Raw genomic sequence first — 17,667 nt, forward strand, 5'->3', positions numbered from 1 at the left:
TAGCAGATAGAAAAATACCTATGGTGTCTGTTGTTGACAGAGTCACAGGAACTGCTAATGCTAGAGAGTTTCCTTGCCGTTGTGGACTGAACGTTTGTCTGAAGGCAGGCACTGTCCGTAAGCCAAGCAAGAAGCAGGTTCTTGTTAGGAACTAAATGTGCCCGCACCTTGATCTTGGACTTCCCAGCCTCCGGAACGGTGAGAAATGCATGTGTGTTGTTTGAGCTGCTCGTTCCGTGGTATTTTGATACGGCAGCCCATGCTTAGAGACTTGCTTGCCGGCGTCCCTGAAGGAAATGCTAACGCTCAGTTAGAGGTGAATGAAAAGGTGTAATTTTTTCCTTTCTAAATTTATGGACTCCCTGGATTCTCTGGGATGTCTGTGCACCCTGGTCTAGCGAAGGGAGAGGGTCTCTGGAATGAGAAAAAGTCACCAACAGAATTTCTGAGAGGGAATGGAAGAGATAATGGGGTGGCTACCAATGAACCAGATAAACCACCGAATATCTGCTTTGGAAATGTAATTTACCATTGCCGCCTGCATCTTCTCGTCCCGGCCGCAATTCCACGGTCCATACCAGCAGCTTCCTCAAAAGGGCTTAGGCACCAGCTCAGAGCAACCTGTCAGTTGGACAACAGTTGGGGAAAAAAAAAGATCAGCTTATAGGTGTCACCTTACATCTTGGGCTCCAATAATTCCTTATGTAACACGAGTCGCATTTATCTGGTGTTTGTGAACTTTGTCAATGCACTTTTTCATCTTTTGTGTCATTTTATCCTTAAAGCAGTCTCACGCTGATAAAGGGGCTAGGTATTGGCATTAATTTTTTGCAGAGGATGAAACCCAGCACAGAGAGGTTAAGTGACCTGCCCAAGGGCATTCAGCCGGTTACCAGAGCCACGGCCAGAAACCAAAACTCCTTACTTTGAGCCGTGGGCCTATAGTCCTTTCGGCATGATTTTAGGAGCAGGAGGTCAAATACTTCGGGAAGCAGCTTATACGCGTCGGATGAGCAGGAGCCCAGGCCCGTCCTTTCTGAAAGTCCATCATCTAGGAGCAATATCGTAGCTCACTAGAGGACGAGTTATTGGTACTGGAAGTGTGCCCGATGCTAAGTAAGCAGCAGCACTCCTGGTTTTGTTGTGGTCGTGGCAGGGATGGTGATGGTAGTGCGCTTGGTTATAGTTTTGTCATCCAAGAATCCATTGCCCAGATTTGAACCTGCATGCTAGGCTTCCAAAGACCTCAGTTTCCTCATTCCTGGAAATGGCTTTCCTGACATACCACCCCCACCCCCCTTTTTTGACTACCAGTAGTCCTCGGCACAAAGAAAAAGCATACATTTGGACTTAAAGCTTTCCATTTTTCTGTCTACTTACAGACTGGGGCACAACTTTGGTTTGGGCCAGAAGGAGGTATTTTAATGTTTGAATATTGTATTTTGTACTCTACAGAGATGTTTGCACAAATGTCTTACTTTTATAGCTAGGAGGCTGGATCTGGTTTTGCGTCATAAACAAATGTGATTGACCTTGGTCTAAACCTTTCCCATTTCCCAAGTGGTAGGAGTGTCTTTGTTATTCCTGGTGAGCCCCTTGGACTGTGCCTGATTGTTTATGATAATGAGGTGGCTTACGGAAAAGTTGCAAAAATACAATGAAGAATTCCTGTGTACCTTGCCCCCAGATTCATCAGTTGTTAATATTTTGCTCCATGTGCTTTATCATTCTCTCTACGTATCTTCTAAACCCCGAGAGCAAGTTACGAATCTAACAAAAAACAAGACATTCTCCGACACAGCCACACTCCCATTGCTACAATACTGCTATCTACAAATCTTACTCAAATTTTGCCTATTAGCCCAATAACTAGTCCTTATAGCAATTTTTTCTTCTGGTCCAGATTCCAGTCCGGGAGCATGCATCGCATTTAGACGGCACGTCCCTTTAGTGTCTTTTAATTTAGAACTTCCCCAGGCTCTCTGGCTCTTCCACAACACTAACATTTTTGAAGACAACAGGCCACTTGTTCTGTGGATTTCCCCTTTATTTCGGTTTGTCCGATGTTTCCTGATGATTAGATTTGGGCTTTGCCCGTTTGGCAGGAATCCTACACGAGGGAGGCCGTGACCTTCTCGGGGTCTTGAGTCCGGAGGCGCATGATGTTGGCCTGACCCGTTATTGGGGGTGCTCACTTTGATCACTTGATGAAGGTGTTACCTGCCACGTTTCTCCACTGTGAAGCTATTCGTTTTTGAGACCTGCTCTTTCCCGCATCTCTACTGCCTACGTGGTGTGGCCGTGTCACCTGTCTTGAGTGCCGAGCTCAGGGTCTCCGTGCATTCAGGCCGCCACAGGGAAATCCCACAGACTGGGGGCTTACAAAAAACAGACGTTTATTTCTCGCAGTTCTGGAAGCTGGCCGTCCAAGATCAGGGGGCCAGCGTGGTCTGGTGAGAGGCCTCTTCCCAGTCACGGACTTCTTGTCCTGTCCTCGCGTGGCGGGAGGGGGAGGGCGCTGGTCCCATTCAGGAAGGCTCTACCCTCCTGACCTAGTCACCTCCCCAAGGGCCGCCTCCTGCTATCGTCGTCATGGGGGTTGCGATGTCAACATGTGAATTGGGGGGAGACACGAATATTTGGACCATAGCTCTCCGCACTGGTGGGATTAGATGTAGCCTCAGGGGAGGTGAATTTCTCTCCCCGCCCCGCACAAGCCCACCTGAGAGTCTGTGGCACTGAAGGAAACCATGTCAGTGCCGACCCCACTTACAAGTGACTTCGATGTCACTGGAACCACCCCACAGGATTCAGAGTGCACCCCGCTTCCAAAGGAGAAAATTAAAAGAATAAAACATGGCCAGTTATCTTTTCACAAAGTAGGCCCATGAAGGTCTTACCCCAGCCACGGGAAATGGGGACTTGTTCACTCCACGGGCTTGCTGAGCGCTGCAGGATAGACTTCTGTCTCCAAGGACAGGCCAGAAAGTTGCAGGCTGCCCTTTCCAGCCAGTGCTCCTACTGCAGTGTTTATGGTCCCCAAGGGCCTTCAACGAGGCCGGCATTGAGTAGGTGCTGTGCATCATCCAGAGTCCAGGGGACTTCACCTGTCCTGCTGGGGGACGTGGGCTGAGCAGCTGGGGGGGGCGGATCTGTGGCTTGGAATAACCGCACGGGTCATCCAGAGTGCTTGCCAGAGCCAGGCACTGTCCTGTGTCCCTTTTGATTCCCCGAGCGACCGGGCTGGGTAAAGTGAACACCCCATCTTACAGAAAAGAAACTGGGGCTCCAAGACATAACATGCGCCAGGTCACTCGCTGGTCAGACGCACCGTTTGATGTGATCATTTCAGTTTTCTCTTTCAGCATTTTATTTGCATTTTCCTCCCTCAAGCAGGGGCAGCAAGTAAGAAGGGGAGATCTCAGACATCGCAGAAACTGTTCCCGGGCCTCGGACTGGGCCAGTCGAAATCGGGTTTTCTGGTTTTCGTTTTGCTTTGGTGGGAATCACACTAACATTTGTCCTGCTGGCTTTTGGACTGCTTGCTTGGAGCCTTTCCGTCACCCCATGGTCTTGGTCTTAGGGTGCTTATTTTATTTTATTTTTATTTATTTATTTTTTTTAGATTTTATTTACTTACTTGTCAGAGAGAGAGAGCAAGCACGTGCACACAAACGGGGGAGTGGGAGAGGGAGAAGCAGACTCCCTGCTGAGCAGAGAGCCCGATGTGGGGCTCCATCCCAGGTCCCCGGGATCACGACCTAGGCGGAAGGCAGACCCTTAACTATTGAGCCACCCAGGCGCCCCAGGATGCTTATTTTACAGAAGGAAAGGCTGAGGCCCTGCACATCACTATCGGCAAGTGCCTGAACTAGGATGGCATCCAGCTCTCTCAGGTTCCAAAGTCTGGCCCCTAAGCCCCTCCTCACTGAGTCAGGATTAATACGGGAAGATGCCCCCGGGTTGCAGGCTTTCAAATGCAAATCAAACAACCAGGCCCTCTCTGCCCCCTTCCAACTGACAAAAATGAAAATGTTGAGTACTGTCTGAGGTTGGGCAGAAGGCAGGGAAAGAAGAGTGAGAGCCGCGCTCACGTGCTCTGGCTGGAATTGTAAACTGGTAAAGACTTTGCAGGGGTACCAGCCGCTCTCACAGTCAAAACAGCATTTCCAGTTGGATGCGGCGGTTCCACTGTTAGAAGTGTTTTCTAGAGGGGCGCCTGGGTGGCTCAGTCGTTAAGCGTCTGCCTTCGGCTCAGGTCATGATCTCAGGGTCCTGGGATCGAGCCCCGCATCGGGCTCCCTGCTCCGCGGGAAGCCTGCTTCTCCCTCCCCCACTCCCCCTGCTTGTGTTCCCTCTCTCGCTGTGTCTTTCTCTGTCAAATAAATAAATAAAATCTTAAAAAAAAAAAAAGAAATGTTTTCTAGGGCCATATTCGGACAGATAGGCCAAGGTATGTGTCTATATATCTGTACACATGCACATACCTATATATATTTTCCCCATAGCATTGTAGGTAAGAGGAAACGCTAGAATTAACCTAAGTGTATATTAATTAGGAAATTAGTTAAATACATGATAGAATACCCAAATGATGGAAAGTTACACAGCCGCTAGAAAATGACCGAGGGTACCCTGGGTGGTTCAGTCGGTTGAGCGTCTGACTCTTGGTTTCAGCTCAGGTCATGATCTTGGGGTCCTGGGATCGAGCCCCGCGTCGGGTTTCCTGCTCAGTGTGGAGTCTGCTTGGGATTCTCTCTCTCCCTCTCCCTTTGCTCCTGCCCCTGCTCAGTCTCTCTGTCTCTCTAAATAAAGCAAGAAAAAGATTGAGGCAGCTTTATTCATGATGCCATGGAAAGACAGCCAAAGTAAACTTTTTTTAAGTTTTGTTGTTGTTGTTGTTGTTTTTGTTTTTTAAGAAATCTCTACACCCAACATGGGGCTCGAACCTAGGACCTTGAGATCAAAAGTCGCATGCTCCACCAACAGAGCCAGCCAGGCGCCCCTCATGTATACTCCTAAGTAGAAAAAAGAGAACCTTATAAATACCGTATGATCCTTGTCTGTGTAATAAAAAAAGTGAGGTTATAGAGACAAGTTCCAGAAGGGAATTTTAAGAACTATTAACAGAAGCGACCTCTGGGGAAGGGGAATGGAGAATCTTCTACCACTTGCATTTTTACTGGAAGCATGTATTACTTTTATACTTTAAAATATTTAAAACACCATTTATGTTTTACCTTCATCTTTTATATATTTAAAAATATTATTTGTGTCAATAATGGGGAGCCTGTGCACGTGTGTGGAAAGGGGGCCTTTGGGAAATCTCTGTACCTTCCACTCAGTTTTGCTGCAAATGTAAAACTGCTCTAAAAAATAAAGGCTATTTAAAAATAAAAAGTAAAATATATATTTGTGTATTTTCCTGCCCCAGAAATTTCATGAAACCAACACAAAGGCAGTTGAGTATGCCTCTGAAAGAAACAGACCTGACCTTGGACTTGGGGTTTCTTTACTAAGAAAACACCTCTGGAAGGAAGTGAAACACACAGCCAAGATAGAGTAGGGGCACTTCCTGCTTATCTGCAATTGACGGACTTCTGTTCTTAAAGGGGCAGGAGGACAGTTACTAAGACTATCACCCTCATAATCCTAAATCAAAGGGACTGTAGACAGGTCCGCAATAGGCCTCCTTTCTAGAATGCAGCTGAAGCACACACCGAGTTCAATTACAGAAGCTGTGTCTTCCATGTTTCCCTGTAAAATGCCAGCACAGTGTTACATTTTGGTGAACCGAATCATATTTTCAGTGAGGTAGAGAAGCTACTCTTTGAATCATGCAACGATGTGTGTATGTGTCAGAATATTCATGTATTGGATTTCTCTAAGTAGAAGCACCTCTAGCCGGGTTGAACCACCATAAATTTGTACAGATGCTTCATTTTAAATGTTACCAGTATTTTGCATCTGCCAGCTCATTCCTGCCTCCTGGCAGCCCCGAAAGGGTACGACTGGGCAGCTGCATCCCATCTACAAATGCAAATCCGGGGCACATGGTAAGTGACTTGTCCAAGGTCTCTGGGCATGTGGTGAGGCCAGAAGTGGGTCCCAAGCCTAGCAGGTTGGCCTCTGGCCTGGTGCCCCGGCAGGGGAAGAACGGCGGTTTCCTGGAGTTTCATCATCCGTCCATCTGTTTACTTGCAAGTAACTTTCCACTGACTTCTCCTATGCCGACCTAGAGAGTTCGGTGCTAGGGCAGCCCTGAGGTGAAGGTTCTGAGGAGGGAGGGGCCCCGTGGGTAGCGGATGGGGTGAGCCTGAGAAAGCAGGTGAGGCGGGTGGCGCGGGAGGGGCGTCTGCCTCCCTCTCAGCCAGCCCCCCCGCACCCGCCCGTCTACCCCAGCTGGCTGCGAGAACGGAGGGAGGAGCCACCCAGCGGAGGTGGCTGTCGGGAGGAAATGGAGCACATTCACAGCCTGTTCTGCCAACTGCTGTTGTCCCATGTGCATTATGGGATGATCGGATAAGTCGAGCAGAGCAGCCTCGCACCCACCCTGTGATCCCCATTATGGACATTGATTCCGATGCCCTGGGGAACAACCATGAAGGCTTGCCCCCCCCACCTTGCTCCCCTGAGAGTGCTGTGTGCGGGTTTAGCAAAATAGGCTCTTCTCCCCTTTCCCGGGGCTGCCCACCACGCCCCAGTAGGGTTGTTAGATGTAGCCAATCAAAATGCAAAACAGCCAGTTAAATTGGAATTTCAGATGAATAACAAAGACTTTTGAGGATAAGTTATCCCGTGCAATATTTGAGACATAGTTAAAAATTATTTCTCTGAAATTCCCATTTAACTGGGAGTCCTATATTTTATCTGGCAACCCTACCTTGGCGGGGGGGAAACTGAGGCCCTTTCACAGACTGATCAGTACTTTAGCTGTCTGTCCATCCAGATCCACCGAAACACAAGAGACAGACACGGACAGACAGACAGACAGACACACACACACACACACACACACACACACACACACAGGCCTTGGTAAGTCTCGGGCCTCACAGTTCTGGCTTAGGAGCTCCCGCCAGCCCTGCCCCAGCTGGGTCTGCCGCCTGGGGGAGGGGGGAAGGGAGGGAGGAAGAGAAAGAGAGAGAGGCTCGGGGGAGGGGGCTGAGAGCTCAGCCCCGCAGAGTCCGTAGGCCATGAACTCCAAGGGCAGATGGGAGCCACTGACTGATAAATGTGCCCTCAGGGCTTGGAGCCGGTCGGCCAATAGGGCCCAGCATGCAGAGCAGAAGACGAGTAAGCAGAAAGACTTCCCTGAAGCGCCCAAGGCCTGGCGAGGTCAGCGCATTTAGCGGAGGCCCCTCCCCTGCACAGGCCGGCTTCAGCCCTGGGCTCCTGGTGGCCGCACAAAGGCGGGATTCAGACCCAGGAGCAATAGGGAGCCGGCTCCCGGGGACACAGAAAGCTTCAGCGTGCTCAGCCCTTCAGGGTGTCATTCAGCAGAGAATCCACTAAGTGCCAGGCAGTGTGCTGACGCGACAACACGGTGCCTGTACGTGCGGACTCTGTTCACACTCAACTTGATTGAGGTTTCGTTTACAGAAAACAAAATGCATTCATTTTATGGCCGCTTAAGATGGGTACTGACGACCACGCGTGCCTGTGGAACCACCATCCCCAACGAGATACAGAATTTTTCCATCAGCCCAGAGAGTTCCCTGTCTGGCAGCCATTTTAGAGACTTGTGCTTGAATGCCGGCCTTGGGGGGGGGGGTGAAAGCCTTCTTTACTCCCTGAGGCAGAATGCTGTCCTCATACTCCCGTGCCTCAGTGGTGGGCCCAGGTCTTCTCTCGGTATCTCCGGCGCATGACAACGTGGGGCCCGAATGAGTGCCCGTTGAATGCTGGGCCACAACCATACTGGGCAGCAGAATTCCAATCCCGCATCACGGAAAGGAGCGAGACTGTTATTCATCCAGAGAGCTCCTCTTTCAAAACACGTACGGATGTAGATCTGTTTCTCCGCTCCTCTGTGGCCTTGCTCACCTCACCTCAGGTTGCTGAATCCGTCAAAGACTGTTGTCAGCCCATGTGGGAAGAAGAGCCCATGAGCCCTTCTTTCTAGGCCTTCCAGGCTTGACCTTTGTGGCCCACTGGGGATAGACACGCAATAATAATGACAATATAACTTCATGTAGATGTTTCTGATCTTAAATGTCACTCGGGATCATTGTAGATCATCTAGAGAATGTAAGTGACATTTATGGCCTGCTTTCTGCAAGCCACGGACTAGTCAAGGCATTGCTCAGTAACACAGTAGGATTGAGGTAAGAACTAGTATTGTTACCCCCACTTGAGAGAAGGGATCCAGGTTACCCTAACTTGACCAAAGTCCCACTGCTAGTGGGCGGGAGCTGGGATTTGAGCCCAGGCGGCTGGGCCTGAGGTGCCCCACTTCTCAGGGCCCTACCAAGTTTGAGAGAAGAATATGGTAGAGATTTGGAAGAAGATTTTTTTTTTTTTGGTTTTGTTTTTAATCGTATGGTTTCCTCTGAAATGTACAATTATTATAGGACATAATTACCTGCAAATATGAGCTATAGGATACATGATTATATCATAATCAAAGGACTGATAAATGCCTCGGAAAGTCAGAAAGGAAGATTTCAGGGGAAAAAACCCAAATTGAGAAATGACTGAGTTTATAGACAGTAACAGCTGTTCTTTTTAGGAAATTAAACCGATTTTTTTTTCTTCTCAAAGAGTTTCTACTTCCTCAAGAAATGTACCCTGTCTGCTGTGTGCTCCAAGGCAAACCGGGTATGTGATTAACATGCTCAGATGGGCCTGATGTCCGCAAAACAGAAGGATAGGCCGTCAGGCATCAGAAGCTTTTTCTTTTTCCCCTCGGTTCTTGGTATCCAGCTTGTAACCCAGACTTGTCATTTCCATTTACCCCCGAGTTGTCTGCTTCTCCCCGTTTCCCCTGCCCCTTCTCCAGGAGCCCCTCTTCACGGCGCCCCCGAGTGTTGCTGTACCAGTCTCCTCTAGGGGGCGCTCTCTCCCCAGTCCGCCCTGCTCCACCCTGCCCCCTAGGGTAAGTCCCCTGACCTGTGTCCACATGGCCTCCAGCTTCTAAACCGTCCAGCACTCGCCACCACCCGCAGCTTCAAGTGCAAGGGCCTTCAGAGTGCCACAGCTTGGAACCAGGACTATCCGCCAGCACATTTCTCTTTCCTCCAAGTCACCACAGCGGTAGCCACAAGGGTTTATCATTCTTTAGGCATATCCCTGTCCTGGCGTCCACTTCCGGACCATTATTCATGTTGTCGCCTTTGCCAGGAATGCATTAGTCTCACTCACAACCTCACAACCGCCTTAGGAGACGGCCATCATGGCACAGATGCCAAGATAGAAGGCTCTGGAGTCAGACTGCCCAGGGCCGGCTTCTTGGCTGTGCAACCTTTGGGGTCACCTCGTGCGAGCCCCAGGCTTGGTCCAGTGTTGTGCTGCTGCCATCAGGAGGTTTGGTCAGTTTGGAAGAAGGTTGCTGGGCTCCCAAATTACGTAGCCGGCCCCGATTCCGACACTGAGAAGCTGTATGACGGTATAAGAAGGGTAATGGCGAAGGGCTTGAATGGGAAAGGGTGGGCTGCTTGGGAAGTGACCAATAAATGGGACCTGTCATGATCGCCACCTCACCCCCGAGGCAACAGGCGCTCGGTGACTTGCTCGGCAGCACACAGCTGTCACATGACAGAAAGTGACGCAATTCACTTTCACTTCCCATGTCAACGTGAACTTTCCTAGGTAGCCCGGGCTCTTCTTAGCACGTGGTCACATCGGCTCCTAGGCTATCAACTATGTGACAGGACTCAAGGCCCGGCCAGACCTCTTTTATTCCTTTTTTCATAAGCCTTGAAAGCAAGCAGAGCACAGAGCGGCTCTTTTTCACGTTTGATCAATGAGGCCAGAGGAAACAAGTGACTAGCCCGAAGGCCCAAATCCGACACAGGCTTTGCTGAGACAAAGATGGGAGCAGCAGAGTCTGGGGCTCCGGGACCCCATCCCTCGTGCCTGTTTCTCCGCGCTCTGGAGCCAGACCCCTCCTTGCTCTGCAGAAGGGGCTGACACGCCGGGCTGGGGGCAAGGCTTCTTGTGCGGGGGCAGGGGAGACCGGCCGTCTTGCTCCTTCCTGCGCCTCCCGGGGCGCACTGGAGGGAGGGGGGCAGGTAACTCCCGATGCCACCAAGAGCGGCTTTGAACGATCCCGCAGCATCGACAGCTCAGCGCCAGCATTTCTGGTGGTGACGAAGGGCCGGGGCCGTTGCTACGGTCCGAGTCAAGCGTTCATCCATCTAACCCCACATTCAGGCTTGCTGGGTCTGGGGCTTATGCTCTGGTCCCGGGGACGGCGCGGCGCTGGTGCAAAGGCAGGCCAAAGTGAGGGAATGCGATCTTGCCCTCAGGGATGAGGCCAGGACGCAGAGCACAAGCACCGCAGGGTAAGTGCTCAAAGCCAGCTATTATGGCAGCGCAGGGGAGAAAGCCCGGGCCTAGAAAGGGCGAGAAAAAGCAGCCTCCCCACCTTCCCCCGGAGCTGAAATGGGCACTGAGACTTGAAGGGGAGGAGGCCTAACTGAGCTCAGCTCTTTGGCGGCGGGAACAGTTGTCGCACACTTAGCAACTTAAGCCACACAAATGTACGCGCTTACACGTCTGGAGGTCCGAAGTCCCAGGCACGTCTCTCGGGGCCTAAGTCAAGGGACTGGAGACTGTGTCCCTCTCTGCAGGCTCTGGTGGGGGGGGGGCATCTCCTTTCTTGCCTTTTGGCTCGTGGCGCCTTCCTCCATCTGCAAAGCCACCCATGCTGCATCTCTCTGCCCCTCCGCCTGCCGTTCCCTTTCCCTCGGGTCTCCTGTTCCGCCCCCCTCTTCCACGTGCAAGGGCTAAGGACCCTTGTGATGACACCGGCCCCACCTGGCTAACTCAGGACTCTCCCTACTTTAAGGCCCGCTGGCTAGCAGCCTTAATTCTAGCTGCAGCCTACCTACTCACAGGTGCCGGGGATTAGGCTGTGGCCATCTGGGGGGGGCATTATTCTGCCCACCCTACCCATTTTACGGGTCACTCACTCCGCGGCCTTCAGCAATTGGTTTCAGTCTCTCTGAGCCCGGAGGCTTCTCATCCCCACCCCGCCGTTGCGCAGTGTTGCCCTGAGAATTTAATGAGAGAGTCTGTAAAAATGCTTTAAAAACGGGAAAGCCCTGGGTGGGCATAAAGGTTCCTCTGGGGTGAAGACAGGCGGGATGTGATGGGTCGTGAGTCCCCAGTTCCATATTTGCCGGTGTCACCTCGGTAGCTTGCAGTCAGCTGGCGAACACTGCAAATCAGGGTGCACCCTAACCCCCGCCCCCCGCCCTTTAGACAACGTGGAAGTGTTTCAAGGTCAGCAAATACAAGTGCTTTGTTCCAAAGATAAAGTAAATAACAGGCCCGTATTCTTTGGGAGCAGTTAGTGGTGGCAATTCGAGAGAGAGAGAGAGAGAGAGAGAGAGAGAGAGAGAAAGGAAAAAAACACCTGACTTGGCTTTATGTCCAGTTTCAATCTGCTTCCTATCCCTCTGACCCTGTGCTAACTTTCTCTGAACTAAGCCTTGGGTTTTATCTTAACTGTGCTCAAGGCATAAGGAATGTACGCTAGTTGGCGGGTGTGAGAATTTCATTAACCCGGGAGGCCAGGTCACGCATCTAACAATGGCATGCCGTCTTGGCGGCACACTGGCGTCACCTGGGGATTTTTCCAAACTCCAGGCGCCCAGGTGGTATCCAGACCAGTTCATCAGAACCTGGGGAGGGGCCCTGGCATGTGCACGGGCACAGGAAACTCCCAGGTGGTTTCCAGGTGCAGCCGAGGGCCGCCCCGGCGGTTTATTTTCCTCGCTCCCACTTTGCATTGCTGTTTCTTGGGTTTTCTGTTGTTTTTAAAGACGTTTGGCAAAAGCTTCGTATCCACTTACAACCAAAGGCTCTGGTTGGGCAGGAGGTGAAAGGGCTCAGGGCTTTTTATTTATTTATTTTCTAAATGTTTCAGGGATTAAGAAGCCCCATACCGAGAAAACCAGTTCTCCCAGCTTCGTGTGACATCACCCGGAGCCAATAAAAAACTTCCACTTGAGTTTACCAGTGAATGGCTAAATTGATTAAGCCTGGACATTGCTGGACAAACCGTGTAGGATGAGGGCCCCCCAAAACTGTTTTGGTTTTTTTTTTTTTTAAATGAGGGAGAGCCCATTCTCTGGTTTGCAGTCGACCCGGCCTTTCCTGAGCTCTCTTAGTTCCAACACGTTTGCTCCAAGTCGGCCGGAGTGCTGCTGCGAGGAATATGTGAGCCCACGACGAGGTGAGAAGCCGGGTTTCAGAGTCAACAATGAACCTTCCACGCCCTTGAACGCTCTCTGAAGCGAAACCCAAAGCTTTAGGCAGGCTGTTGCTGCCACCTGTCGGCGGCAGCGAGTCATTGGTGTGGGACCCCCCCCCCCGACCCTCCGCCCCGGAAAGAGTCGCAAGCCCCCTGGCGGCGGGCGGGTGAATCCCAGCCCGACCGTCCCCTGCGGTGGCGGCGACGTCCCCGGGCCCGGCCAGAGGCAGAAAGGGCTAGGCCCTCAGATGTAGCAGGTGGGGGTAACGAGAACGGGGAGATGCGCTCACCTAGTGCCGTACGTGATCTTTGCGCCGTGTTCATGTCACTCTTAAACGAGCGTCTGAAAAGGTTAATGTGCATGTCACCTATACAAGAATGGTATTACTAGTGATAATTGGTGATAGTGATATTTATTGGATCACCTTCCAGAATTTTATTCCACGCTTTTTTAAACAACAGCTAGCCAAGATTTACTGTGCTTGGTACTCTGGGTGATACTGTACCTGTGAGTAAAAATTGTGGTCCCTGCCTTCAAGGAATTTTTCATCTTGTCCGGGAGAGAGATGAGATCACTGTGTCCAAGACAGAACAAAGAAGTGCACTGATACGGGAGCAAAGTGCTTTCCACTGTGGAGGTGGAAATCATTGATTTTGAGTGTGCTACTTGGGTGATGTTAGACCGGTGGTTCTCAGAGTGCCGTCCCCAACCAGCAGCAGCACCTGGGAACTTCTTAGAAATGCAAATTCTCAGGCTTGCCCCAGACTGTTTTATTTAATTTAATTTTTTTTTAAAGATTTTTATTTATTTATTTGAGAGAGAGCGCGCGAGTGAGAGAGACAGCAAGAGCAGGTGGGGGGAGGGGCAGAGGGAGAGGGAGAAACAGGCTCCCCTCTGAGCAGGGAGCCCAATGGAGGGCTCGATCCCAGGACCCCGAGATCATGACCTAAGCCAAAGGCAGCTGCTTAACTGATAGAGCCACCCAGGCGCCCCCCCTAGACTATTTTAATAAGCCCTCCCGCTGATGCACTCGTCAAAGTTTAAGAACCACTGCTTCAGGGGCACCTGGGTGGCTCAGTCGTCAAGCGTCTGCCTTCAGCTCAGGTCATGATCCCGGGATCCTGGGATCGAGCCCCGCATCGGGCTCCCTGCTCGGCGGGAAGCCTGCTTCTCCCTCTCCCACTCCCCCTGCTTGTGTTCCCTCTCTCACTGTGTCTCTCTCTGTCAAATAAATAAACAAAATCTTAAAAAAAAAAAAACAAAAAAACCCCACTACTTCAAAGAGAAGATGATATAAGATAAAAAGAGGCCTCAAAAGACACATAGTACTTTTCCAATTAAGGGGTGGCGGGAGGGCATTTATGCTACTGATCTCTTACATCGGCATAATGCATTACACCCTATTATCTGATTTGACCTTTACAACAGCAGACATGAGACAGAGAGGGAAGTGCAAGAAGTTTAGGTTTGGAAGCAAATAAGAATTGGATACAAATCCTCACTCTGACACAAAGCTGTGCTGGCTGGGGCACATCCCTTACCCTTTTGGAACCCACTTTGTCACCTGTAAATGGGAACGGTGATATTCACAGTGCGGGGGGGGGGTTCGGTAAAGATTAGATAGGATACATATAATACAGAGAGTTGTTGCTCACCAAATGGCTATTATTTCTATTATTTTTAAAAATATTTATTGATTTTAAAGAGACAGGGAGAACACGAATGGAAGGGGCAGAGGGAGAGAAAATGTCAGGCGTACTCCCTGCTGAACGTGGAGCCCGACGCGGGGCTCCATCCCAGTGTTACAGGACCGCAGGGTTCTCGTCTCATGGAGTCGAAGAATGAATCTCTCAGACACAAAAGGGTGAAGTGAAGTGACAGTTTATTAAGTGAAGGTGAGAGCAGAAAGGAAAGAAAAGAGCTCTCTAGAGTGAGAGGGGGCCCGAATGGGTTGCCACGGGGGGCTGTCACTGGCGGTCTTTTATTGAGAACCGACCAGAGAGGGCGCCTGGGTGGCTCAGTTGGTTAAGCGACTGCCTTCGGCTCAGGTCATGATCCTGGAGTCCCTGGATCGAGTCCCGCATCGGGCTCCCTGCTCGGCGGGGAGCCTGCTTCTCCCTCTGACCCTCCCCCCTCTCACGTGCTCTCTCTCTCTCTCATTCTCTCTGTCTCAAATAAATAAATAAAATCTTTAAAAAAAAAAAAAAAAAAGAACCGACCAGAGAGTCTGTGGCCTTGAGATGGTTGTGCCATCTTGGTCTGAGCAGGGACTATTGATAACACCCTTAGGGACTTAATTCTTTGAGGTTTGGCCATTTTCTATGATTACACTGTAGTCACCGAAGAAAAATACTCCCTCACACCTGGGGCCAGGTGGCCTGTTTCCTTATCTCTTGTCCACTCTGGCTTAGCACTTCTGCCTGCCAGGAATAGTTTCAGAGCCCAGCCAGGGGCCCCCTACCTCTCCCTGCCTAGACCTTAATCCTTTCCTTATTCACCAGGACCCTGAGATCATGACCTGAGTCGAAACCAAGAGTCAGACACTTAACCGACTGTGCCACCCAGGAGCCCCCTATTTATTATGTTTATAATCCCCTATTGGCCATGAGAAAACCCAAGCTTAATTGTGGACATGAGGCTGCCACTTGGGTTCCTGGAGAGTCTCAGTCCTGGGCTGGTTTCCTTACCCCACAGTTTTCACTACAGATGGATTCTCTACAGATGCCTTCTTGCTGTTCATAGATTTATTCGCATTTCTGGGGTTACCCAATGTGGAACTGTGGGGAGCTCCACTGTTCGGTGTGCAAATGGCAGCCACTGAGGCAGAGCTGGAACAGACGGAATTAAATCAAGAAGTATCGAGGGGGCTGAGTCGCCCACAAACACCGGTGAACATCTTGCTTTCTCCTCCAAACAAGCCACTTTTGGGAAACAGATATGCATAAACCCTCTCTTGTTTTTCCCAAGTTTAAGGACAAAAGCGATCCACTTTCTATAACCTATAGCTATTGGATAGAGACTTGGACTCTTTTAAGAATTTAGTAAATTGGGGCACCTGGGTGGCTCAGTCGGTTAATCGTCTGCCTTCAGCTCAGGTCATGATCCCAGGGTCCTGGGATCGAGCCCTGCATCGGGCTCCTTGCTCAGCGGGGAGCCTGCTTCTCCTTCTCCCTCTGCTGCTGCCCCTGCTCATGCTCTCTCTCTCTCTCTCTCTCTCTCAAATAAATAAATAAATCTTTAAAAGAAATTGCATTCACTTAGTATTTTAATATCTACTCATCAGTCGATAATGACCATCTTTATATAGTTCTCCACATACATCCGTATGTGTACATTAAACATACATGTACACATTTCATGGTGGTTTGCAATGCAAGCAGAATCGCTAGAGTATCCAAACTTGGCTGGATCTGGTTTGCTGATTTAACGGTGGAAATTCTTTCCAGATCAGAGACTAACCGCTGTAGTCATTCCCACTGGATTTAACATCTTTGAAGCCACAATATTCCTTAAGTCACTAGAGAGCTCGTTCAGCCACAGCAAAGGTTAGCCCAGTCAATGGAAGTACCATGTCCATTTTCAGTTCATGTCAAGTACTAAAATTACCCTTTATATGGCTACTAATGTTTTCAAAATGAACATGAATCACCTCATCCTAAAGAAGAATCTATCATTTTACAGTTTCATTATTTATTGCTTCTGACTTATAATCTGCTGTATTGTCACTTCTCTCTTTAGAAGCAATAATGTGGAGACCTGGTAGGCCTAGTTCAAGGAGCCAATTGCTGGGCTATAAAAACCTCAAGGCATGTGGCCTAAATTATTATTTCTTTCTGCTTTTATTTATTTGAGAGAGAGCACGAGAGAGTGGAAGAAGCAGACTCGCTGCTGAGCAGGGAGCCCGATATGGGACTCGATCCCAGGACCCTGGGATGATGACCTGAGCCGAAGGCATATGCTTAACCAACTGAGCCACCCAGGTGCCCTTCTTTCTGCTTTTTTTTTTAAGATTTTTTTTTTAAAAAAGATTTTATTTATTTATTTGACAGAGAGAGAGCACAAGTAGACAGAGAGACAGGCAGAGGGAGAGGGAGAAGCAGGCTCCCCGCCGAGCAGGGAGCCCGATGTGGGACTCGATCCCAGGACTCTGGGATCATGACCTGAGCTGAAGGCAGCTGATTAACCGACTGAGCCACCCAGGCGCCCCAAGATTTTTTATTTTTTATTAGAAAGAGAGAGTATGAGCAGGGGGAGCAGCAGGTAGAGGGAGAGGGAGAAGCAGGCTCCCTGCTCAGCAGGGAGCCCGATGTGGGGCTCGATCCCAGGACCCTGGAATCATGACCTGAGCCAAAGGCAGATGCTTAACTGACTGAGCCAGCCAGGTGCCCCTCTTTCTGCTTTTAAAACAAAACAATCCATGTCAGAATAATGACTGCTAACATACACCTGGAAACATCTCAAGGGGCTCACCAGGTTGGCTGACTCTCTATCAGGCTTTCAAATCAGCATTTCCAAAGAGAAAGAGAAACATTAATTCCAGCAGATGCCTTGCAAGAAAAAAAGGAAGCCATGGTCAAACAAGTTTGCGACACAGCGTAATATCGCTCCCTCTTGGAGATCACAATGCCTATTAGAAATACTATAATAACCAAGCAGTTCCCAAACTTATTTGACCTCGGAAACATTTTTGGTGGAGTGCTTACTAACATGGTATGGGATTAACTTGGGGAAACCACTTTCTATGAGCCTGATTTCAGACTCACTGTTATGATGTATTTGTATATTCTTATCTGACATTCAGATAAGAATGCAAGTGACTGTGGCGCCTGGGTGGCTCAGTCGTTAAGCGTCTGCCTTCGGCTCAGGTCATGATCCCAGGGTCCTGGGATCGAGCCCCGCATAGGGCTCCCTGCTCCGCGGGAAGCCTGCTTCTCCCTCTCCCACTCCCCCTGCTTGTGTTCCCTCTCTCTCTGTGTCTCTCTCTGTCAAATAAATAAATAAGATCTTAAAAAAAAAAAAAAAAAAGAATGCAAGTGACTCTTGCCCAGGCTCAGAGCCTCCTGGAATCAGCATCATGGCCTCCAAGATTGTTGGTGCTATATGGTACCCAAGAGTCGACCAGCATGCTTGCTACTGGGACTGGGAAAGGGGAAAATGAAGGGGAAAGAAGCCCAGCCCCCTGCATAGATGTCACAGTGTGACATTTGACAGTGTGACCTCCTACTCATAGTGCATCTGTCCTAGT

The 17,667-nt window shown here is 50.0% G+C and overlaps 1 protein-coding gene across 1 annotated transcript in view; it reads right to left on the reverse strand.

Moving 5' to 3' along the window:
- Positions 1-527: 527 nt before the first annotated feature.
- The window catches only part of TLR8 (toll like receptor 8), a 35,852-nt gene continuing 18,712 nt past the window's right edge, over positions 528-17,667 (reverse strand). Inside the window, exon 2 of the transcript XR_013444643.1 lies at positions 528-621. The gene's annotated coding sequence lies outside the window, so the exon portion shown is untranslated. The remainder of the gene's footprint in view (positions 622-17,667) is intronic.

The sequence above is a fragment of the Halichoerus grypus genome, chromosome X (genome assembly GCF_964656455.1).
Source record: "Halichoerus grypus chromosome X, mHalGry1.hap1.1, whole genome shotgun sequence".
In the NCBI taxonomy this organism is placed as follows: Eukaryota; Metazoa; Chordata; class Mammalia; order Carnivora; family Phocidae; genus Halichoerus; species Halichoerus grypus.